The sequence below is a fragment of the Pyrus communis genome, chromosome 12 (genome assembly GCF_041283825.1).
Source record: "Pyrus communis isolate YQ-2024b chromosome 12, ASM4128382v1, whole genome shotgun sequence".
NCBI classification, from domain to species: domain Eukaryota; kingdom Viridiplantae; phylum Streptophyta; class Magnoliopsida; order Rosales; family Rosaceae; genus Pyrus; species Pyrus communis.
Genome location: NC_142576.1, coordinates 6,847,544 through 6,870,418, shown reverse-complemented (window position 1 = coordinate 6,870,418; position 22,875 = coordinate 6,847,544). Strand labels below are relative to the sequence as shown.

General features: G+C 35.4%; 1 long non-coding RNA gene across 1 annotated transcript; it reads left to right on the top strand.

Moving 5' to 3' along the window:
• The first annotated feature begins 6,438 nt into the window (after positions 1 to 6,438).
• Positions 6,439 to 9,487, top strand: LOC148692256 (uncharacterized). The gene is made up of 2 exons (XR_015954064.1): positions 6,439 to 6,829; positions 7,229 to 9,487. It is a non-coding gene; the product is annotated as an uncharacterized LOC148692256 (long non-coding RNA).
• Positions 9,488 to 22,875: the final 13,388 nt, after the last annotated feature.

Genomic DNA, 22,875 nt, shown 5'->3' with positions numbered 1-22,875 from the left:
ATTCTGATGTGTGGGTCCAGCGAAGGTTACTTCTAATGGATTCCATTAGTTTGTTACTTTTATTGATGATTGTACTCGATTAACTTGGGTGTTCTTGATAAAGAATAAGAGTGATGTTCCTTTGCTTCTTCACGAATTTTGTGCAATGGTGTCTACCCAGTTACAAACCAAAGTTAAGGTTGGTCCGATAACGGAGGAGAATATGTGAATCACACTTTGGCATGCTTTTTTCATGAGTATGGTATTATTCATCAGACGACTACTCCGTTTACACCCCAAGAAAATGGTGTGTCCGAACGGAATAATCATCAAATAATGGAGGTTGCTCGCTCCTTGATGTTGGATAAATGTGTTCCTAATCATTTGTGGGGTCATACTGTTTTGGCTTTTGTGTATTTGATAAATCGTGTTCCAAGTAGGGTTCTTGATTTTCAGACACCGCTTGATGTGCTACAAAAACATGTTTCTCTTGTTTCTATATCAAAACTTCCTCCGACGGTGTTTGAGTGTATTGCGTATGTGCATGTCTACTCTCATCAACGGAGTAAACTTGATGCACGTACTCTCCGATGTGTTTTTATCGGGTATGCTAACAATCAGAAAGGCTATAAGTGTTATCATCCTCTGACTCAAAAAACTTATATTACCATGGATATTACCTTCCATGAGGAAGTTTTGTATTTTGTGAAGCACTATTCTGACTCTCCACTTCAGAATGAGAAGTGGAGTGAAGTGTAGATTTGAAGATATGGTATGGATGATGTGTTACATGCAGAGTTGGGGACAGAACATATTATGTTGCGTGATATTGATTAGTCGGCTATAGATAGTGATCGGGCATCTGTCATTCCCGAAACTATTTCTATTGATGGCAGATCAGATGTGCCTAATGAGTTGCATGTTAGTATGTCTGACAAATTACCTTCTGATGACCAGTTGCCTGTTTCTGGTATGTCTAACGAATTGACTGATGATGGTTCGTCCAGTGATGATTCTTCTAACAGTTTGGTACAAGATGGTGACATACATGAGGTAAAATCTGACGATTCTTCTACTTATCAGTTGCCTCCACGGGCAAATCGTGGAAAACCTAAAGTACTATGAGCCTGATATGCATGCCAAAGCCAAATATCCTATCAACTCATTGTTTGTCCAAACCATATGCATCTTACATATGTCAGTTATCTAGTGTATCAATTCCAACAAAATTGCACGATACTTTGTCTAACCTTAAGTGGGTTAATGCCATGAGAGTTGAGATGGAAGTCTTGGAAAAGAATTCTACTTAGGATTTAGTTCCTTACCAAACGGGAAGAAAGATGTTAGGTGTAGATGGGTGTTCACTATTAAACACAAAACAGATGGCTCTATTGATTGGTATAAAGTCAGATTAGTTGCTAAGGGTTATACTCAAACCTATAGGGTGGACTATCAGGAGACTTTTGCTCCTGTTGCCAAACTTAGTACTGTGCGTGTTTTTCTGTCATTAGCAGCAAACCAAGATTGGCATCTGTTGCAGTTTGATGTTAAGAATGCTTTCCTTCATGGTGATCTCAAGGAGGAAGTTTATATAGATCTCCCACCTGGTATCAAAACATATGCTGGAAAAGGTGTTGTATGCAGGTTGCAAAAGGCTTTGTATAGTTTGAAACAATCTCCTAGAGCGTGGTTTGGGAGGTTTACAAGTTCAATGAAGAAGTTTGGGTATGTCTAGAGTCATTAAGATCATACTTTGTTTCTAAAACGACAAAATGGTAAGCTAACTGCATTGATTATTTATGTTGATGACATGATAATGACTAGTGATGATCAAAAAGAGATACAACGCCTTCAAAAGTACCTAGCTACTGAATTTGAGATGAAAGAATTGGGTGAATTGAAGTATTTTTCTTGGAATCGAGGTTGCACGATCTAAGCATGATACTTTTCTATCTCAACGAAAGTATGTTCTTGATTTGTTAGTTGAAATATGTTGTTAGATTGCAAACCTGTTGATACTCCGATTGAGCAGAATCATCGTCTGGGCTTATTTTTAGATCAAGTTCCTACCCATAAGGAATGGTATCAGAGGCTTATGGTGAGATTAATTTATTTGTCTCACACTCGCCTTAACATTGCTTATGCAGTTAGTGTGGTAAGTCAGTTTATGCACTCATCTAGTGAAGCTCATATGGATGCAGTAATCCATATTTTGAGGTACTTGAAGATGGCTTCTGGAAGAGGCTTGGTTTTCTCCAAGAATGGTCATTTGAATGTCAAAGGGTATACAGATGCAGATTGGGCAGGTTCTATCACCGATCGGCGATCTACATCTGGATACTTTACGTTTGTGGTTGGTGTTCTAGTTACTTGGAGAAGCAAGAAACAAAAAGTGGTGGCTAGGTCAAGTGTTGAAGCTAAGTTTCGTGGTATGTCTCATGGTGTATGTGAGTTGTTGTGGTTGAAAAAATTGTTGTGAGATCTTGGATTTAAACCCAAGGGTGCTATAAACTACCTTGTGATAACAAGGTTGCTATTGAGATTGCTCATAATCCAGTGCAACATGATCGAACAAAACATGTGGAGATTGATTGACATTTCATCAAGAAAAAATTGGATGCTGGAATTATTATGTTTCTGTTTGTGGGATCTAAAGATCAACTCGCTGATGCACTTACTAAGGCTGTGTGTAATAATGTGTTTTCCAACTTGCTTGACAAGTTGAGCATGCGTGACATCTTTGCTCCAACTTAAGGGGGAGTGTTGTGAGTTATATACTTGTTAAAGTGTAAATAGTAGTCTGTTGTCCCACATTGATGAACTGCATATGTAATACCAATTGTAACTCCTATATGTGTGTACATATATATATATATAAGAAATTCCCAAATATTGTCGTATATATTTTTGGTATTTATCATGTTTAGTTTGATAGTAATTAAATTAGTTAGTGAGCGGCTGAGTTGTTAGATGATTTGTTTGAGAGAGAGCTAGTTTGTTAAGGATGATATCTCATTTGAGTGGTCATTGTTGTAACTAAAAGGATGATCTCTCAGCTAGTAAATCTAGTGCAACCCCTTGCTTGTAGAAGCTTAACATGTGGCATGTTTATATTTCAGGCACCAATTCTATTCCACGGGCATCTAAAATGCAAAGTATTTGTTGGTGTCAAATATAAGATAAAGCCCAACTTAGGTCAACACAAGCGTTACTTTCATTCTCAGATCATGGAATGCCTCGAGAGAAAGTATTGAGAATAGGCGTGCCACAATTGTCGTTTGATAATAGATAGTGATTGCATAGTGATTTGTAGGTTTTTGCTTAGCTCTGACTTCTAAACCAAAATGATTGTGCACCGAATGGGACATTGATTCGGTTAGGTTCTTTTGAATGCATATGAGACCAAGGACTTGAAAAGTTGAAAACCAGTGTGTTATATGTGTTTTGCATAAGAACGTAAGTAGAATAGAAGTGAAGAGAAGGAGTGGGTTAGGATGCATGATCAGGAAGTTAGAGTTATGTCCTAAAAGCTAATTATGTAATATTGGATATTATGTAACAACTTCATTTTAATTAATTAATAGAAGGACAAGTTTTATTCATTCATGAGTTTGGCTTTATATTATAGAGATAATAAAAAGCCAATTAGGTAATATTAGATATCATGCAACAACTCTATTTTAGTTAATTAATAAAAAGACAAGTTTTATTCATTCATGAGTTTAGTTTTATCTTATGTTGGGAGGGAGCAATCCAAGCCGAAGTGAGCTCGCCTGAGCTAGGCTTCCTTGTTGGTGGGCCGGTGTCGCAAGCTTTTGGTGAAATAAAAATTAGATACCCTGTAACAAGCCTAATTTTTATTTATGGTCCAAACAATTATATGTCAAGGTCGTCAACAATGGCAGAGTATAAGGCCTTGGACATAACAACCGCATGAATGGCATGGATAAGGCAGCTAATGTTCATGTTCCATTGGATGCTCCTCCCATGATTTACCAAGGCAACATGTCTGCCATAGCCATTACAGACCAAAACACATTGAGATAAACTTGTTGTGAAGGATAAGGTCTTAAAAAATGATTTGCGAAAGTGCTATTCAGAAACTCATTTTTATCTCACACACCTTTCTTAATCTTTGGCCATTGATCTTCTTCAACTCATTCGATTCGACGGCTGAAAATTGAGAAAAATGTATGAGAAGTAAAAATGAGTGTGTGAATAACACTACCCATAATTATTGGTGCAACATTGCAATAATCTCATGCTTGGTTCACACAAGCATGATTGAGGGGGGACGTAGAGTATAGAGCTCCGAAGCTTAAAGTTGTTGTAAATCAGTTAGGGATCAGTAATTTGTTAAAGTGAGAGAGAGCTTAGTTTGTTAAGTTTGTTAGTAAGCAAAGAGATATAAGGCACGTAATCTTGCAGAATGCAATCAACAGTTTCCCTTTTCTCTGCAGGTCACATCTCTAATATGTTGCTTCAAAAGATTTTATTATTGAGACTTCAAAGGGCACATGTCCCTGCCGCTTCCCTCACCTAATTAGTCGATCCGTTAATGGCCGGTCACTTTTGAATTAGACGTTTCGACGTGAACAGATTTCAATTCATCTCATTTAGCAATTTCTTTTAGTTGAATAGATAAAGTAAGAATAAAAATCAAGAAATTGCAGTCTTTAATTAATTTTCATTTTTTTTTATATCTGCATCTACCAAATTAATGGACGATTGGATGTCAAAAATCAACCGACTTGTGCCTCAATTTGATAACAACGGGAGCTTCAATGTGATTAGTAATCTTGACTCCTAAGGGTGTCGTACATTAATCAAGTATAAATTTGCATGTGTGGTTAACTTCAAGAAAGCAAGAAATATTCCTATTTTTATTTCTATGTATATATACTAACGGCTCGTTTACTAATTTGTAATCAGATTGAGAAAAATTTAATTGAAGAGGAAACAAAATTATATTATAGTTAAAATTGTTTATTAAACTTGGCAGAGGTAGACTCGCCATTTGGCTCACCTGCCAAAATGATTTTTTTTTTAAAGGGCTTTTCCTTCCCACACTCGCTAAGCCGGAAAAATTTCAAGTTCGATCCTTTGCCATGGATGGAAAAAGAAATCCTGATATAGATAGTGTTTAGTGAGTGGTAGCTGTTGTCGCTGAAGGATTCTCTTTGAATCCGATTTGTCATTGGTGAAGAATCTTTGATAGTGGCAACCCAATAAGCATCCGATGAGGCGGGATTGCCCTGGTCAGTTGTATTGAAGATAGCATTTCACCAGCTTACATTGGAACTCTAGAATCGGAGTAGAAATGATTTTGGTTCCATATTAGTTGTTTACTAGTTCACTTGAATCAGAATTAAAACTAACTTGATTACTAAACTGTCCTTGTTTAAAATCAAATATTTTTCGTCCTAATTAATGAAATTTAATTTAACATAATAAATTATATCTATATAAAAATGGTCATTTTGGTTCTGGTCCTAATCAATCTAGTTGTTAGAATGAAATCTTATTTGTTTAAATAGTTTGATCAAGGTCCCTAGCATCATTTAAGAGATTTAACTCATACATTTATGCATTCAATATCCCACAAATTATAAAATTTAAAAAAATCCAAATATTATTGTAACAAATATAACAGTTACTTAAAAATCAATAATAAAGTAATTTGTTTTTCACATAGTTCTAGCAAAGAAATGTACCCACATTATTATTAATATAGTGCAAGAAATAACTATTAATATATTTTAAAACATAAAATAAACACATATAATGAGCATGGGTACGTTCATAAAAAAATATTGGTACAAATTAAATTAAAAATATGGGTACATATTAAAATTCAAAACTATTGTGACAACCCGTCTCTAATTTTACGATTTTATTAATTTTAAAAGAATGATTTGACGAAAATGCCATAGAGGTGAGATTGTTGACTTTTGTTGACCGTTTTTTCGTGACATATTCGAACTTTTATTTTAGGGAGTTTTAACGAAAAGCAAAAGCCCACGATACTGTTCACTTTAACGAAAAACTACATTTTTACACTAAAAAGTCAATCCTGGTACTATTCACTTTACTTTTTTTTTTGTCCTTATCATTAAAACTCGAAGTTTTCAAGTCATTTTCATTAATTTTTCTTTTATTTTATCGTATTCTCGAATGATTCGACAATACGAACGCATAGACGAATACGGAATAAAATTCAGAGTTACAATGAAGATTTTATAGAACTACAAATCCAAATACTTTTATCAAAATTACTATCTGGTATTTTATTTATTTATTCAAAAATTTATATTAATATGTTCTTATTTTAATATTTTATAAAGGATATTTTATTATTTTATTTTGATCATGGGACCCACACATCTCAAACCCTCCGCTTCTTTCATGCCCCGTGTCCCTCTTCCCTCTATTTCTCTTTGTCGCACGTTTCCCTATTTGTTACTCCCTTTCCTTCTCCGGGAAATCACATGCCGCCACCACCTCGGTCGTCATTCCGGCGAGAACCTTTGTCACGGAGCTACCACTGCCGACGGCCACAACTTGTCTCTAATCTCAAACTCTCTCTGCACTCCCCCGTGCACAGTAACGCCTAACCACCTAACCACTCGAACTCCGGCGAGTTCTCGCAATTCCCAGCGAAGGTGAGCCTCAAAAATCCCCAAAACTTTTTAAATCTCGTTTTGGTTTACGATTAGGGAAATTTAAGGTGTTTTAGCGACATTTTGATGCGGAATTGGCACGAGGGATTTTTCCCCAGTTTCCAACGAGAGATCCGACGACTTCGAGTTGTTTTTTTAGCCAGCTCTGGCCACGGTCGAGGAGTCCAATGGTATATTTCGATTCCTTGTTCTCCGAGCTTCAATTTGATATGTGAGAAAACTAGGTTTAGTTAAGTATTTGGGTTGGTCGGAGTCTCGGCCGTCTTTTTCCAGGTTCCGACGGTTGCAGAGGCAACCTGCTAGAGAAGAAGAAGGGGAAAAAAAAAGGGCTTTAAGCCCAAAACCCGACCCATATTCTTTTGGTCCAAACCTTTGGGCCAATGCTCCAATCAGGCCATTTCCGAAATTGGGCTCAGAATATTAAATATTCCTTGTATTGACTTTTTCGGAAATTCCTCGGAAACCCTTCTAAGCTAATTTCGATGCTCTGATTCCAAATTCGCACTCCATTTTTCCAAATTTAATTATTTTAGTGGAGTTTTACTAATGGGTCCTAACATTATGTTTAGGTGCGATTATTATCAGTGACTTCAGTTATTCTAGTTCGAATGGGTTCGACTCGACGATGTGATCTGTGAGTGAGTCTTTTGTTTGATATGTATTGGTTAGTTTCCATATATACATTCCTTAATGAATTTCCTACGTGATTACCATAATTAAATTAACGTTCGTAAAAAAATGCCTTATTGTTGGGAAAAGATCAAATAATCCTACGGGATGCACATGTAAGCTTACTATAAGGGGATGCCTTAATTATATTTATGGCCACGAATAATATGATATTGACTAGAATTGTTGAATGGCTGTGGCATAATCATATTTATGTTATATGCTCATCGTTTGCTGCACCGGTGTTAGTACTCGTCCAGGCTAGTCCAGTCTTTCACGTGTATGTGCACATTGCACTGTACGCTCACTTTAGATCCATGGTAGGTGCCAGTCTTGTCCTAGATTGCTATAGGCAATTAGGACTCGCATGTACTGCACATAGCGACAGTCTTCACGTGATTGTAGTACTAGAGCACATATCATTGTTACACCCAATCTTGTTCATGTCAGAATAGCTCTGCATGAACTCATGTGTCAACATGTGTCGATAAGCACTCGTTATGGTAGGTTTTCTTATGTGAGATTATACGATTACTGCCGTCATGCACTTATTTACGAATTATTGTGCCGTATTGAATTATTGAGATTTTGCAATTGAATTATTGAGATTTTGCAGGCTATGGTAGATATTTTCTTACTATACGTAGTACTTATATTTTGGAAACTATACTTGTTTTACAGCGATGGGTTATTACGTTTTCGAAAAGGTTTTTATAAAGCTTTGTTTTTAGGCCCACTCACCCTTGTTTTTCGCCCCTCCAGGTTCTAGTAGTAGAGCTTTCGTACCGACAAGGATTATTGGCAAATCTTGGTATTGGTGATTACCCTCGATTTTATAATTCTCAATCCACTCTACTGTACTTTACTTATGCTCTGACATCACGTGTGAAATGAGTTTATTCCCGCTCACTAGCGCACTCTTATATTTAGGCACTTTTAGGTTTAAATTTATTCACATTTTCCACATCACTACACTTTATGCTTTGTCACCCTCCGGGTGTCGCCCAGCACAGCTCCATTCGGAGTCCAGGTGGATATTTTGGGTCAGGGTGTGTTAACTATGGGTACAAATTAAATTGAAAATATTGATGCATATTAAAGTTCAAAATTATGGGTACAAATTAAAATTAAAAAGAATATTGGTATGAATTAAAAAAAAAGGATGCAAATTACAAATAGAAATATACGGAAAAAAAATACTAAAAAGATTATATTTGAAATTGTTTAATAATTTTTCATTTTTAAATTGACATATAATGACTTGTAAATAATTTAATATTCAAATAATGACATGAAGAAAAGTTAAGGGACCTTGATAAAAAAATGAAAAAGAAACAAGGTTTCAATTAATGAGAATGAGAAATAAGGGATGAGAACCTAATTTATTCATATAAAAATAATTAGAGAAGGTTTTCTTTTAATAAAAAGGATGGTTAATTATAAAATAAAATAAAATAAAAATCTGACATCTTCAACCTCCTTGATCGGCACTTAGTATTACGGTCTAATGGTATTTCTCTTTTGAAAGGTCTTAGGTTCGATTCTCGCCAAAGGCGAGTTTGAACCACATTATTACTAGCCTATTATGAGACTAAGCTCACTCCCTCTCCTATAGTGTAGATAATATCGTTTGTTCAAAAAAAAAAAAAAAAAAAAAAAACCTCTTCACGATCTCGGTCCCATCCCTATACTCAATCTTTTCTTTCCCCTACCTCCACAACCTCCCACGCCTCCCCCTTTCATCCCTAAGCTTTTTTATTTCCCAGCTCGCACAACCTTCCACCCTCTTATCTACATATCCATACGAATCATAATTTGTCGCTCTCGTTAATAGGTTCTACATGCAACAGGAACGGGGTCAGATGTCTGGAGTCAATGTCTTTCAACGGAAATTGGTGGATTTGGACAAGACGAATGTGGTTGAGTTTGTCAACTTGGTGGTAAAGTTGTAAGGTCATTTTGTAATAAGCAAAAAAACCATAGGCGGAAATCTTGGAACAAAAATTGGATTTCGGATGACCGCCAATACCAAGAATTCAAATACAACATGATATAGAGAATCTCACTTTCAAAAGTCGGATTCTTGAATTGAGATGGGTTCCACCCTTGTATTGATTTCTACTGTTCTACCCAATTAGTAAGCACTCGAATTTATTAAACGGTGTGCAATTTCATTTTTCTCCATCCCTTTTCTCCTTTTAACACGCCATGAATGCAACAAATGTTGTAAAGTAAGGAGATATATATAGGAGAACGATTAGAAATATGACCACATAAATGAGATATGGTCCCCTAAACTCCTAAAGGACACTTTGTCTTAAAATTTCTTTCTTTTTCTTTTTTAACTTTAATTCTATCCCCAATTTGAATGACTTCGTTACAACATGTCTATGTATTTTGGACCTATTTTGTCTAACGACGATACCTAATCACTATTATGTAATTTTTTCTTCTGTGCAGTTGGATCATTAGAGATTGACTTTTTCCCAAATATTCTATTTGTTCAACAAATTCTTCATGGCAGATGTAGTAGGTTCAATGATGGCACAACTTCGATATATACGTGGTGATAGTTATGATTAGGGTTACAGATTTGTTTAGGGTTTTGATTGTTTTGGACTACGTGGGCTTGGATGTAGCTTGTGCTAGATTTTGGTGCTATGAGTTTTTTAGTTGTTTGTGCAGATCTTGTCTGCTTTAGTGTAGTCTTTTGGAGTTTCTTTATTTACAGTTATATTGAGATTCATGTCTTGTACATGTATTTAATGTAGTATTAAAGTAAAGAAAAATCAAATAATAATAAATAAACTAAAACGTACAGATTGTATATAACAAAATAAATTGTTTAGTCAAGTTGATTAGAGCAATATGCTTCATCCTTTTGCATTCAAGTTCGAATTCTCCTTTCTGAGTTTAGATTAATTTAATGTAAAATATCACTTATATATGAAAAAATTGAAGAATATACAATTAAATAAAACTCTGTTGTATTAAATTGCATTCAAGTTCGAATTCTCCTTTCTGAGTTTAGATTAATTTAATGTAAAATATCACTTATATATGAAAAAATTGAAGAATATACAATTAAATAAAACTCTGTTGTATTAAATTAAATTGAGCAGATTGCAACAAATCAATACAAACGAAAATTGAATAAAGTAAATAAAAAAATTGACTTGTACGAAGATTGAGACAAGATTGCAATGTCCTCACAAAATCTGCAATGCACACGCGCTAGTGGTTATGTAGGCATCACCAAGATTCAATGATCTAATTCCAAGTTCTAACACTTCAACTTTGAGCATTGACAAGCCGATTGTGATTCTCTCACTCACAAATGTGTTTTCATCGTGAGAAAATGTGGGTGAATATTTAGGATATGTTTGTTACGTCGAGCTATCTCCCACCCTTTTCCCTCTTTTTCTTCTATTTTCTCGGATTTTTGTCCCTTTTTTTCCGTCCCACGCTCTCCCTCCCCTCTCTCACTTTTTCTCAGTCCAATCGCATAATCGCAAGGATTTTTTTCCACTATAAGACTTGCACCATCACAAAAACTCAAAAATCAAAAGCTTCAAATAATAAAAGATTTTACCTTTACTTCCTCATGCTCTTAATAGATGAAAAGATAGAAACCCACCAAGAGTCCCACCAGACTTTCAATGTCAAGGCCCATAATTCCAAAGCAGATCCAGAGCGGACCAGATTCCATTTTTCGTTCTCGGATCCTAAGTTTTTCATGCGGAATCGTTCTCCTTTATTGGGTACTATTTTCAGTTCAATCAACGAAAATGGAGGAACCCATTCCTCATATCAAGTGTTCCTCCGTGAAGCAGGAGCTGAAGCCACACCCGAAGCCCGTGTCGTAAAAAATCGTGGTTGATAAGCCCAAGACAGAGCCTTTGGAAGATGCCGAGATCGTGAAACGCAATTTTGAATTTTGTAGTCAGATCGAGAAGTTGCTTGGCGAACCGATGGTGTTAGCGTTACTCTGGTTTTTTGGGGATCTCATTAAGACTGTCTAGCGAGGGAAGTAGTCGAGGCGAGTCCCTCGTAATTTCATTAAAGTTAGTCTTTGCGGATAGCAATCACGGGACAAAATAATTCTTAATTTAGTCCTGTTCAGTGAAGCCTTGTGAAGGCAAGCAAACACACCCTCGGTGTCATTTTAGGAAATAATTACAACTTTAATGTGTGAATATTAATCAGAATTAAATATATAAGTTTTGGGTTCATCTAATCTACGAAGAAAAAAATTCAAACCTGAATGCAGAAAATAAAGCATATTACTCCAGTCAATTTAGCTAACTCATTCGTTATAATCTCTCTCAAAATTTTACGTCGGTAAAAAGTTCAAGACCATAAATAAACTAATGGGCCATATGATGAACTTCTTTTGTATGTGAAATTGGATTCGAGCCCAAAAGATAAATAAAATAAAATAATCTGCAAAACTTTCTTGTGACAAATAAGTTATAACTTCAGTATGGGCATATAGAAAGTAGACCAAAACATGAGTAAGCTTAAGCTCGGCCGTCCCACTAGCAGCATAGTTGCATTGTTATGGACGTGTCTTATGGTCATGCATTTCAGGTACTTAGTGGACTGTAAAATGGTCAACAACATTACTCAGTCCTGCGGTACGCAAAGTAAAGGCTGTTTTTATAAGAAACATTTTTGTGCATTAAGTATTTTTATTAAATATTACTTTTTTATTAGAAATACGTCAAGTTATTGAACAAATATTCAAGTGCATTTTCGATGTGCTTCTTAATTAAGCATTTTAGAAAACTCCTTTATGAACTATAATAACCTATAAGGTTTTTGTCAAATGTAATCATAAGGTAGTTCTGATTGTTAGAAATCATTTTTAGCTCTTTCAAAAAACAATTCCAAACATACTATATATATATATATATATATATACACACACACACACACTCGGATACACTACATACAAAGACTGAATAAGTCAGTAAGGTAAAAGATGCTGAATGTTGGGGGAGAATCCACTACACGGTTCTATTGACTATGCTAGGAATCTCTTTTTTGTTCCCATATTTTCAAGGTGACCTCCATATTGGCGTCGTCATGGTGTCTGCCACAATGTGTTGTTGCAATAGAAATTTAAGAGGCAAATGCTAGTGGGAAGAAAGTTAAAAACAATTGGCCGGGTTGGAAGTAAGGTTTTAAAAGGTGTTAGGCCCTAGTTGGTTGGTGGGTAAGAGTCTAGAGCATAGAAGTCTAATTAAATTTATTATAATATATAAATAAATGTTTACTTATACTTAAAAAGTACATAATATTTTTGGAATACATAAATTGTGAAATAGAATGATATGTAAATTATAAAATACTATAACATATTGAAAACATGGAAACAAGCATATAATAAGTGTTCATTCAAACATCCAACAAGTCTTTTACAATATAGTGAAAAAATAAAATGCAAAATAAAAGTTGTCTATTTTATATCTAAGTGAGAGTCGCGATGTCTAGGCAAGTCTAGGCGGTTAGGCGGGCGCTTAGGCAGATCTAGACGCTATTTCTTATTTTTAAAACGCTTAGGAATTAATCATAACAATAACCAACCACCTAGCGCACCTTGGCAGCCCTGAACGGGGCTTTTTAGAACACTAGTTGGAAGAAACGGTTTAATTTTGAATTCATTTCTCTGAAACACAAACCTCTATGCCCCCACCCTCGGTTTGTTAGGACAATTTCAAAGGTATCTTGCAATACTAGTTGTGTGACATATGATCTTCGTACCTCAAAAACTTAAGCGTTTAAAGAATAAGTGGCACTATAAGTAAACACTCTTTTCATGTAAAATGACATTATGTAACGTTAATTTAAACTTAACCAACAGATAAAATTGGGTAATTAAGGCTAGTGATGTATTTCTTTTGTGGGTATGTCATTCTTCTTTAATGAAGCTTAAAGTCGTAACATTGCTTACAAAAATATAAAATAAAATAAAAAGTGACGTGTAAAACCTCAACCAAGCGAAAGAAGTTGATTTGCATGGCCAACCCTAAATCCATGGGAAAAGGGAAAAGTTAAAGGATAGATAGAGTTCTCACGTGTAAAGAGAAGGAAAAAGGGGTTTTTTTATTTTTTTATTTTTAATATCTCTCTCACTCTTTAAATCCCCTTCTTTCTTCTTTTGCAACAACATGGAGAAAACTTTCAACGTTATCCACATTGAAGTTCAGTACAAGCCAGTAAACTCTCAAGGAAATTTGGAAAAGACTTGCAAGGGCAAAGGGCTTTCTAAAGCATGTAGCTCTCATCCTTTTTCCTCTTTTATATTTCGCGTGTGGAGACATTCTGAGTGCTTAATCTTGCAGCCACTCTTTCAGTAACCCTTTTAGTTATCGTACGTCGTTAGTTTTACTTATTTGTTGTTATTTTAATTATATTTTGGTTTTTACGGGTCTAGCTTGATTCGATTGGTTAGCTGGAAGCCTGGAACTGCATAACCAAGGCCTGCATGTTTGCATAATTATGTGATGTTTTCTGTAAACAGCCAATAAGCAAGGTATCGTGATTACAACTTTTATCCAAGTTTGAGGGTACATAAATTGTAGTTCCTCCTTTTCACCTCCCCATTTCTTTTAGGTCAAATTCCCCATTAAGAGGTAGCTATTAGGCTAAAATTATGAGTAGGTATGTGTAACAATGTATCATTTCAGAGGAAAAAAAGTTTGAGCCTGGTCAAGGCGACCTTATTAAAGGGAAACATTTGGGACATAAAAGCCTATGGTAAACCCTAAACCATGTCATACAATAGGCAACCTAATTTGGTATCAAATTTGCGATTCATGAGATTCGAACCTAAGACCTCTCACTTCCAAGTGAAGAGAAATATCACCAGACCATAGTACTGAGTGACACAATTTTAAATCAAATAAAACTAAAAAGTACATCAATATAAATTAGTCCGACTTTCCCCTTATTCTCAACTCTCCTAGCATGTGACAATCTTGGTGCATTCAACTGTGGAGAAAATTGAACGGCAAGCCATGCTTTTGTGCATGTGCTTCAGTGACATCTTCAAGCTCATGATCTCATGATCCCTGTCAATCCCTGTCCAAATTATTCTGGGTGGCTGCTGCTGCTTTCTTCTGTGTGCCTCGAATTGCCTTTACTCAACGTAGCTTAGTATTCTCTTGTAAACCAGGTAGGATCACCGGCGATACCGTGAAAAGCCGCCAGACTCATCATTTCAAGACCACATTTAAGCTTCTCGCAGATGATTTCAGCTCTGCGAACCTCCTCGGGAAAAAGCTCCCTCTAACCATTATACCAATTCGAAACAATTTCAAAGCATTTATCCGTTTGGGGATGAAAAGTTTCACCATCATATACACCATGAGATGAACCCGCACATCATTAGCCCAACTCATGACCCAACAAACTCATCAACCCTCTAGTTTGGAAGGTTCACGCAACTTTGGAAGTGTTCATCTACGCGTTAGCTGTTCCCAACTGGCTGTATCACACATTCTTCCAAGGTGAGAGGTGAAGAAAGTTGAAGTTCCACAATAAAATCATTCTTCCAAGCCCAACCTCTTATAAGCAATTGCAAGGTTTCTATTTTCACCAATGTGGGACTCTTTCACCATCACATCCTCACACGCCCCCTCACATATTGCAAATTTTTAAGCCAAACAAGTGGACGACACGAATTTGGTGACGTGGAGCACATGTGGCCGTTAGGATTCACACGTGGACCAACCTGCTCTGAACCATTAAGATAGTTGAGGTTACACCATAAAGTAATTGGCAATATAGGGAGTAGTCTAACCTCTTATAATAAGCTCTTCCGAGGTTTCTCCTTTTACCAATGTAGGACTCTTTTACCTTCACATCCTCATACACATCCACTCACGTGTGGCGAATTTTCAAGCCAAACACGTGGACAATACGAATTGGGTGATATGGAGCACGTATGACAATTGGGATTCACACGTGGGCTAACCTGCTTTGATACATGAAAAAAATTGAGGCTCCACCATAAAACTAATTGGCAATATGGAGAATAGTCTAATCTCCTATAAGTCATTACAAGGTTTCTCCTTTCACCAATGTGAAACTTTTTAACCTTACATCCTCACACGCCCCCTCACGTATGGCGAATTTTCAAGCCAAACACCCAATGTGGGACTCTTTTCCCTTACATCCTCACGCCTCCTCATATGTGGCGAATTTTCAAGCAAACACGTGGACAACACGAATGGGTGACGTCGAGCACGTGTAGCCGTTGGGCTTCACACGTGGGCCAACCTGCTCTGATACCATGAGATTCCACCATAAAACCAATTGGCAATATGGGGAGAAGCCCAACCTCATATTAAACCTTTGCAAGGTTTCTCCTTTCACCACTGTGAGACTCTTTTACCATTACATCCTCACACGCCCCCTCACGTGTAACGATTTTTCAAATCAAACACGTGGACAACACAAATTCGATGACATGGAGCACGTTTGGCCGTTGAGCTTCATACGTGGTCCAACCTACTCTAGTAGCGTGAAAAAAGTTGAGGTTCCATCATAAAACTAATTGTCAATATGGGGAGTAACCCAACTTCTTATAAACCCTTGCAAGATTTCTCTTTTCACCAATGCAAAACTCTTTTACCGTTACATTCTCACAAGAGAACCGTATTAGCAAATCCAACTTGTGTCCCAAGTATGTTTGCCATGGATGCATGAATAAGAACCGTGTCTGTATGGAATTCTCATAAATCAACAGTTTCCTTCTGTTTGAGCAAGACTACCGTATCCAATATGGCATCAAGGACACGAGGACGCAGTAGATTCTCCCGAGACCTCAAAACCGAAGCATTAGTTCAGGGTCCTTGGCCTGCCGAGTATTGACAGCAGAAATTCTCATTGTTATCATCAATAGAATTGGTTCTTTTTCGATATCTAAACGACGAAGTGAATTCAACTATTAACTGTTGGAGAACAATTCAGAAATAAACAAAAATAACAAAAATAAATAGAACTTGAAATTCTAATATTTTATTTACCAAATATACTTGATGTGCAGAATGAAATTATACAATAAATACATAAACTAATATAAAAATATCAATGATACTAACTTGATCACAGAAGGTAGAGGCTAGCGTAAAAGCTATGTCCTTCGAACAGTATTTTCGTCCCATTCTTGTGCTTGTGGTTCTACAACGTCTGCTCGACCAGGATACAACTACCAAATTCTACAACCCGCACCGGATTATAGAACTCTAGCGAATTGTTTTGTGTGTTTACTCTCTAGAAATTTTGTACGGAAGATAAGGAGGAAGAAAAGATGATTCTCACTTGGATACTGTGATTGCAAATATATAGGCTGTTTCACACCCTTTCAAATACATGTTCAGTGTATTTGAAAGCACACAACTCTTTCTAATAGCTGTGTCTTTTAATCAAAAAGTACAACTCTTTCTAATAGCTGTGTATTTTAATCAAAACGTTTTTTAATTAATAAATTAATTAAAAACCTTAATCCGAAAATTAAAATTAATGAATCTGATTAATTTTAAATTCCAAGGCCCTCAAAACGTTTTTTAATTAATAAATTAATTAAAAACCTTAATCCGAAAATTAAAATTAATGAATCTGATTAATTTTAAATTCCAAGGCCCCAGGGCCCTTGTCTTGATTAATTAATATTAATTGTATTTAGGCTATATTATATTCAAGCCTAATCCACACAACCATAAGGCCCAAGTCTTCAATCCATTTCCAAATGGTCCAAGTTCGAATTACTAAGAAAAGGGAATAAGCCTATATAAAGGCTTGTGAAAAAATACTATTGACCAATGTGGGACAAGAGGGTCTCAAACTCCAACATTAACGACATCATGAACATCAAAAGAAACATGGTATTCTCCTTCCATACAAGCAAACACCAGCCTATCACGCCGCAAACAGATTACACACCCAACGAACAGTGCAATTAGTGTACAATTCCACACATTTACTTAATTAGGCAAATTAAACTTGCCACTCCCTGATGAAGAAATGAAGCCCGACGCGGATTTCGCAATAAAAGCAGCTACTTGGACTAAACTAACTAAAATTGAATCATAGAAACAAATTCTAAACCAGTAATTTTAATTAATATGAACTCATAACTACAAAATTACGCAGCGGCGTGCCTGTGGCAATGGATCTCTGGAATCTCAAAAAAGAGCAATGAAAATAAACTAAATTTTACAGGAATGAATTCATTCGTATTTGAATTGGTTTCAAATTTTCAGTTTTCAATTTTGGTTTTCACTTTTTACTTTTTTGAAAACTAAAAGTAGTTACTAAATGAGTTTTCAATTTTCAGTTTAAAAATAAAAACAAAAACTGAAAACAAAATGAATATGAAATTCTTTAAAAAATAAGGAAAAAACATGATTTGACACCACTTGCAACTTAATTACATACAATTGTTTCATTTATGTCCTTTCTATATCTTTCTTACAAACATGTGATGAGAGAACGTACGTAGTTTTTATCATGCTTCTCGCATGATAAGGTAAAGTTGGGCGCTATCACTCTATCCCTTCACACAGCTAAAGCAAAGTGCCAAAACTTTTGAGCTGGGACTTGATATCTTAGTTGATCCCACTGTATATTACTCCAACCTTGAGATTTATATATGTGCCCTACACAATATTTTCCCTGCCATGCATCAATAATGGCCAGCTTTGACAGTAGTCTCTTCCTCTGACGACAAACTTAACAATCTAAAGTTGGTTTTCTCTGCTAAAATTATGGTGCATGACACACCATATGTACAAGGTCACTGGACACTTAACGAAGGAGATAATTTTTACAAGTGTCTAACACGTTTTTCTTTATTATTAGTCATTAAATTAAATAAATTTAACAAAAACAATGATCACAATTAAATATATATATATATATATATATATATATATATGTAAGCCTTTAAAAGATCTATGTTTATCATTTTCCCTTAACAAACTACACCCTATATACACGCTGGAAATTCAAAGAGGAAAAATTAAGGGGTGGGTGTAGCTTCAATTCCATATAGCCACATAAATCCAAATTATTCAAAGTGCATCCATGCTCTTGTGTCATGAATTGTAGCAGGTAACGGCATTGAAAGGAACTAAATTAAAACTGAGTGATATACAGGTGATTTCCCATTAAGCTTGGAGGTAAAGTTGGAGTTCCACCATAAAATTAATTAACAATCTAATAAATAGTCTAACTTACGTATAAATTCATGTAAGGTCTCTTCTTTCATTAATGTGAGATTCATTCACAACAACTACCCCTTACGTATGGCGAACTTTCAAGCTTAACACGTGAACAATACAAAAGGGGTAGTGTGGAGCGCATGTGGCCGTTGGACTTCACATGTGAGACTACCTACTCTGATACCATGAAGAAGTTGAAGTTCCATCATAAAAATAATTGGCAATCTAGCGAGCAGCCAACTTACTTATAAACTCATACAAGGTCCCCTTCCTATCATTGTGAGATTCATCCTCAACACAATCTTTAGGAATTTTACCACCATTGATTGTTTCTTCATTGGGACAACGATGTGTGAGGAAATTTTTTGTAATGAAGCAGACAGGTGAGAGACACTCACCGGTGCTACTTCAATGCCGTAAAAGATTGTTGAACGGTGGTGATGAGTATGTAAATATAGAAGAGAAGTGCTAATGTTAATTGCATGTGATAATTTTACTGTGGCATTAATGGTCAGTATCAGCTCATCTATCTCGTTCATAGGTAGCATTCCTTAGGCCTAGCTATTTAGTGTGACATAAAATGTAGACGAATGTTGTGCTCATCTTGTCGACAACATAATTGATTGTTACCTCCGACACTAAGACGATGAAAAGTGGAATTGACAATGTGACAAAGATGACAACTTCAGTAAGCGGGCGTTACGATCTATTGCTATCATTAATACCTAAATGATCATCCCCTCTCCCCACCATTATCTAATGCGAAAATGAATGTGGAAAACTAGAGAGAAATCGTAAGGGAAATAAAGTAGATAAAATTAATGAATTAATGTTCATTAACTGTGTGCATTGTAGCAAACCGCTGGTACTAAGTGTAATTAGGTACATATACTTATTAGGCTTCTCCTTCTGTAGCTTATACTTTTGAAACCACCAAATGTTGGTCACCTTCGCCAGAACTTCCAGTTGTTGAGTATTGAATCACTAGTATATATGTTGATTAGACCAAGAGTCTGCAGTTTAATAATCATTTTTTGTGTATGTGCTATAGATGGAGTAAAAGTATGAAAAATGCAGAGAAAAACTTGGCACACATGGAGTAACAAGGTGGCCTCTGCATTAGTCACTTGCAAATATATATTAGTCACAGTATGTACATAGATAATTCTTAATTACGTCGAGAACATTAACGGGATTTCTGTATGCAAGTGGATATTTGGCCAAGTCTACGTACCTCATCATGTGCATTAATGTAGAAGAAGTGCATATATTAATTCTTAATTAGTAAAAGTTAATTATATATGTTCCGCAACATAGCTTTACTTGTTTCCGTTATAATTTACAATTCTAAGCGCCAAAATCACAATCAAATAGAGTTATTTTGTACCAAATCACGATGGATTTTTGGGATTTCCTAAATAAATAAACCAAGTTATCCATGCATGTTAGATACATCATTGATTTAATAAGGATTGGTGTGAGTTTTATTTTTCCAGTTCATCCAATTGTATAATTATATGCGGTATACCATTTTGTGTTTTGCATGCATTGAAAAATCTCTCCTCTGGTAGATACGTAACTTATGTTTAGTCCAAGTTCTCACTCAGAATTATCAATCTTTCATATATATATATGGATTCATATGAGCTAGCTAGATCATAATTAAGTACTCAAAGTATTTTATTAACAACTCGATCAGATCACCATAAAAAATTTAAAAACAAATTAAAACCCTTCCAACGGTTTTTCCGTTATAGTTAAGGAGCTGGTTTTATCATGAATAATATTGTTAATTTATATCTTTGCTGATCTCTAACGAAAACCAATAGATTAGTAACTAAACAAATAATAGTTAGTTAAAATAGATATAATGAACATGTGCACTGTGCAGTTCAAATTGTTCACAAAGTTTTGTACTTTAGTTTGGAACTTAATGCTATAAAATCGAAGATGAAATTTTCTTTAGTACTTGCACTCGCTCATAATCGGAATGTAATCATTGAATTTGATTCAATAGCTTTTATATTGTTAGATCAAATTAACGATACAAATTGCGTCGGCACTGAATTCTCGTCGGTACTAATTAAAGAAAAATCGCAGTTTGATTGGCAACAGAGGCTAATCAGAAACAGAGAAATTAAAAGCACATGGTCTACCCATTGAGTCCCACATGGTCTCAGAACAAGAAACATTGAACCTGTCGAAAACTCTTTCTCCCCTACCATCCACATATACACACTCACAAAATTTGAGTGCACCCAAGTGAACAAGAGTAAACACTCGAAGCTTGTCCAGTTGCTGCAGCTTCTTTTTCGGCGTGCAACGAGGGCCGAGCCTTATTAGCTTCTCTCTCTCTCTCTCTCTCTCTCTCTCTCTCTCTCTCTCTCTCTCTCTCAAGCAATTCATGTGCTATGTATCTCTGTAATTCTAATGAACCAGAGGTCCAGATGTCACGCTGTCCTAGACCATCACTCACATGCCAATGTATGCATATAAAGCAAGGCACTTCAGACTTCTCCTTAATCCAAACGCCCTCTTATTACCTTCTTACAAAATATTTGATGTCTCTGCTATCCAGTGAATCCACTTGCAAAATTAGTATGCTTCTTTTTCTTTTTGCCTCTCTAACACTCAAAGACAAAACTAATAGTCAACATTTTCTTTGCAATATCAATATGTGTGTGTGTGTGTGGATTATATCATTTTCAGACTTTCATCATTCCAAATTTAAATTGAAGTCGCACAAATAATTTTGTGCAAACATTAAAACTCTAAATTAATAGCAGCCATATACGTCCACATTATAACCCTGATTAACCCTAGAGACCAAGTTTCAAAGTTTTACGAGTATCATAACTTACAGTCATCATGGATTGTAATAACTAGTATAGTAGTAAGTAGTAATCCCAATAATGGATCAATTCCACGCAAATTATTTTTTCGTGGTTGAGATGTGTAGAATGCCAATCCAGCATGAATCCGCGTTGTGCCGAGTGGAAGATCAAGGGTGGCCCTACACCGACATAGGCTGCTGCTGTTGCATGGTTCAATTTCAAAGTGTTCCAAGTCAGACTAATCAGTGAGGTGTAGATTATTTTGTTATATGGAAGCAATGGTTGCATGGTTTGAATAGAAGCACCATCTATAGACATCATCAGCGTCAATGGCTCAATGCTTCCCAGCTTTCACCACCACACAAGGTCTCCTCATGAATTCGTAGAGACTCCCGGTGGCCTGGTCTCTATTTGGGGTTACACCGACGGACCCCCAATAGAATTAAGTCGTGACAGTGATGTACTGGTTAAAGTTTACTAAGGTTTAATGTATGTTGGCCAACTTCTAGGCTGGGATATATATATGATGGTTAAAAAACTAATCGATAAAACAAACATTAATTAATCTGAAAATTTAACTTTTCTCCTCCAAACTCATTTTGTCTAGCCACCCATCATAATATATTTATCTGAATAAAACCCAATAATTAGGATCCAACTAAGTATCTTACTAAATTAAGTTTGTGTGTCCTATTTTTTAATTTTTACAAAATTGATTTACCTACTTCTTTTTATGGTATTAGTATAGACAATATGTAGAATATATGTCCGTAATATTTGATCGAATTAGGTTTTGGACTGGGGAGTTCACACAAAAAATAAAATATGTATAGGAGATTTGGTGGCATGATTTTGTAAACAAACACAAATTCATGGACATCTTTTATATATCCAAGAGGACATCATATTTAAAATTTGAATTTTATTTAGAAGTTATAATATATGTAGGTTTATATATCACTTCATCATTACTTGTTAATCAAACAAAGGATGAGGAAAAAAATGATTTACAAATCCTATTGCACTGACACAAATACAAAGAACAAGAATACAAACTACCAAGGCTAAACGTAAAAAGCTACATCGTGCCAAAACTTAATTTTTACTCACGAAGACACAAGTTGTATTTATGATGACCTAATTCTGAACAATTAGGAAGGAAAACCCTAGTAAATAAAAGGAAAACAATCTTAAGGACCTAATACGTAAAATACCCTAACTTAAAACACATCAAATTGCTAGTTTTTCGAACACTTGTATAAAATATATTTACGTTAATAGTAATGCTAGGGAGATCAAAATTTTTAAACTAAATTTGTAAACTAAATGATGTGGTTGTAGATGATTGGATTATTAATTAAGTGATGATTAACGTACAATTATTTCTTATTAGTGATACATCATTTGGTTTGCAATTTGGATTAAAAAATTTAATCTCTCTAGCATTACTCTTATGTTAATTGTCCATGCTTGTGTGTCAAT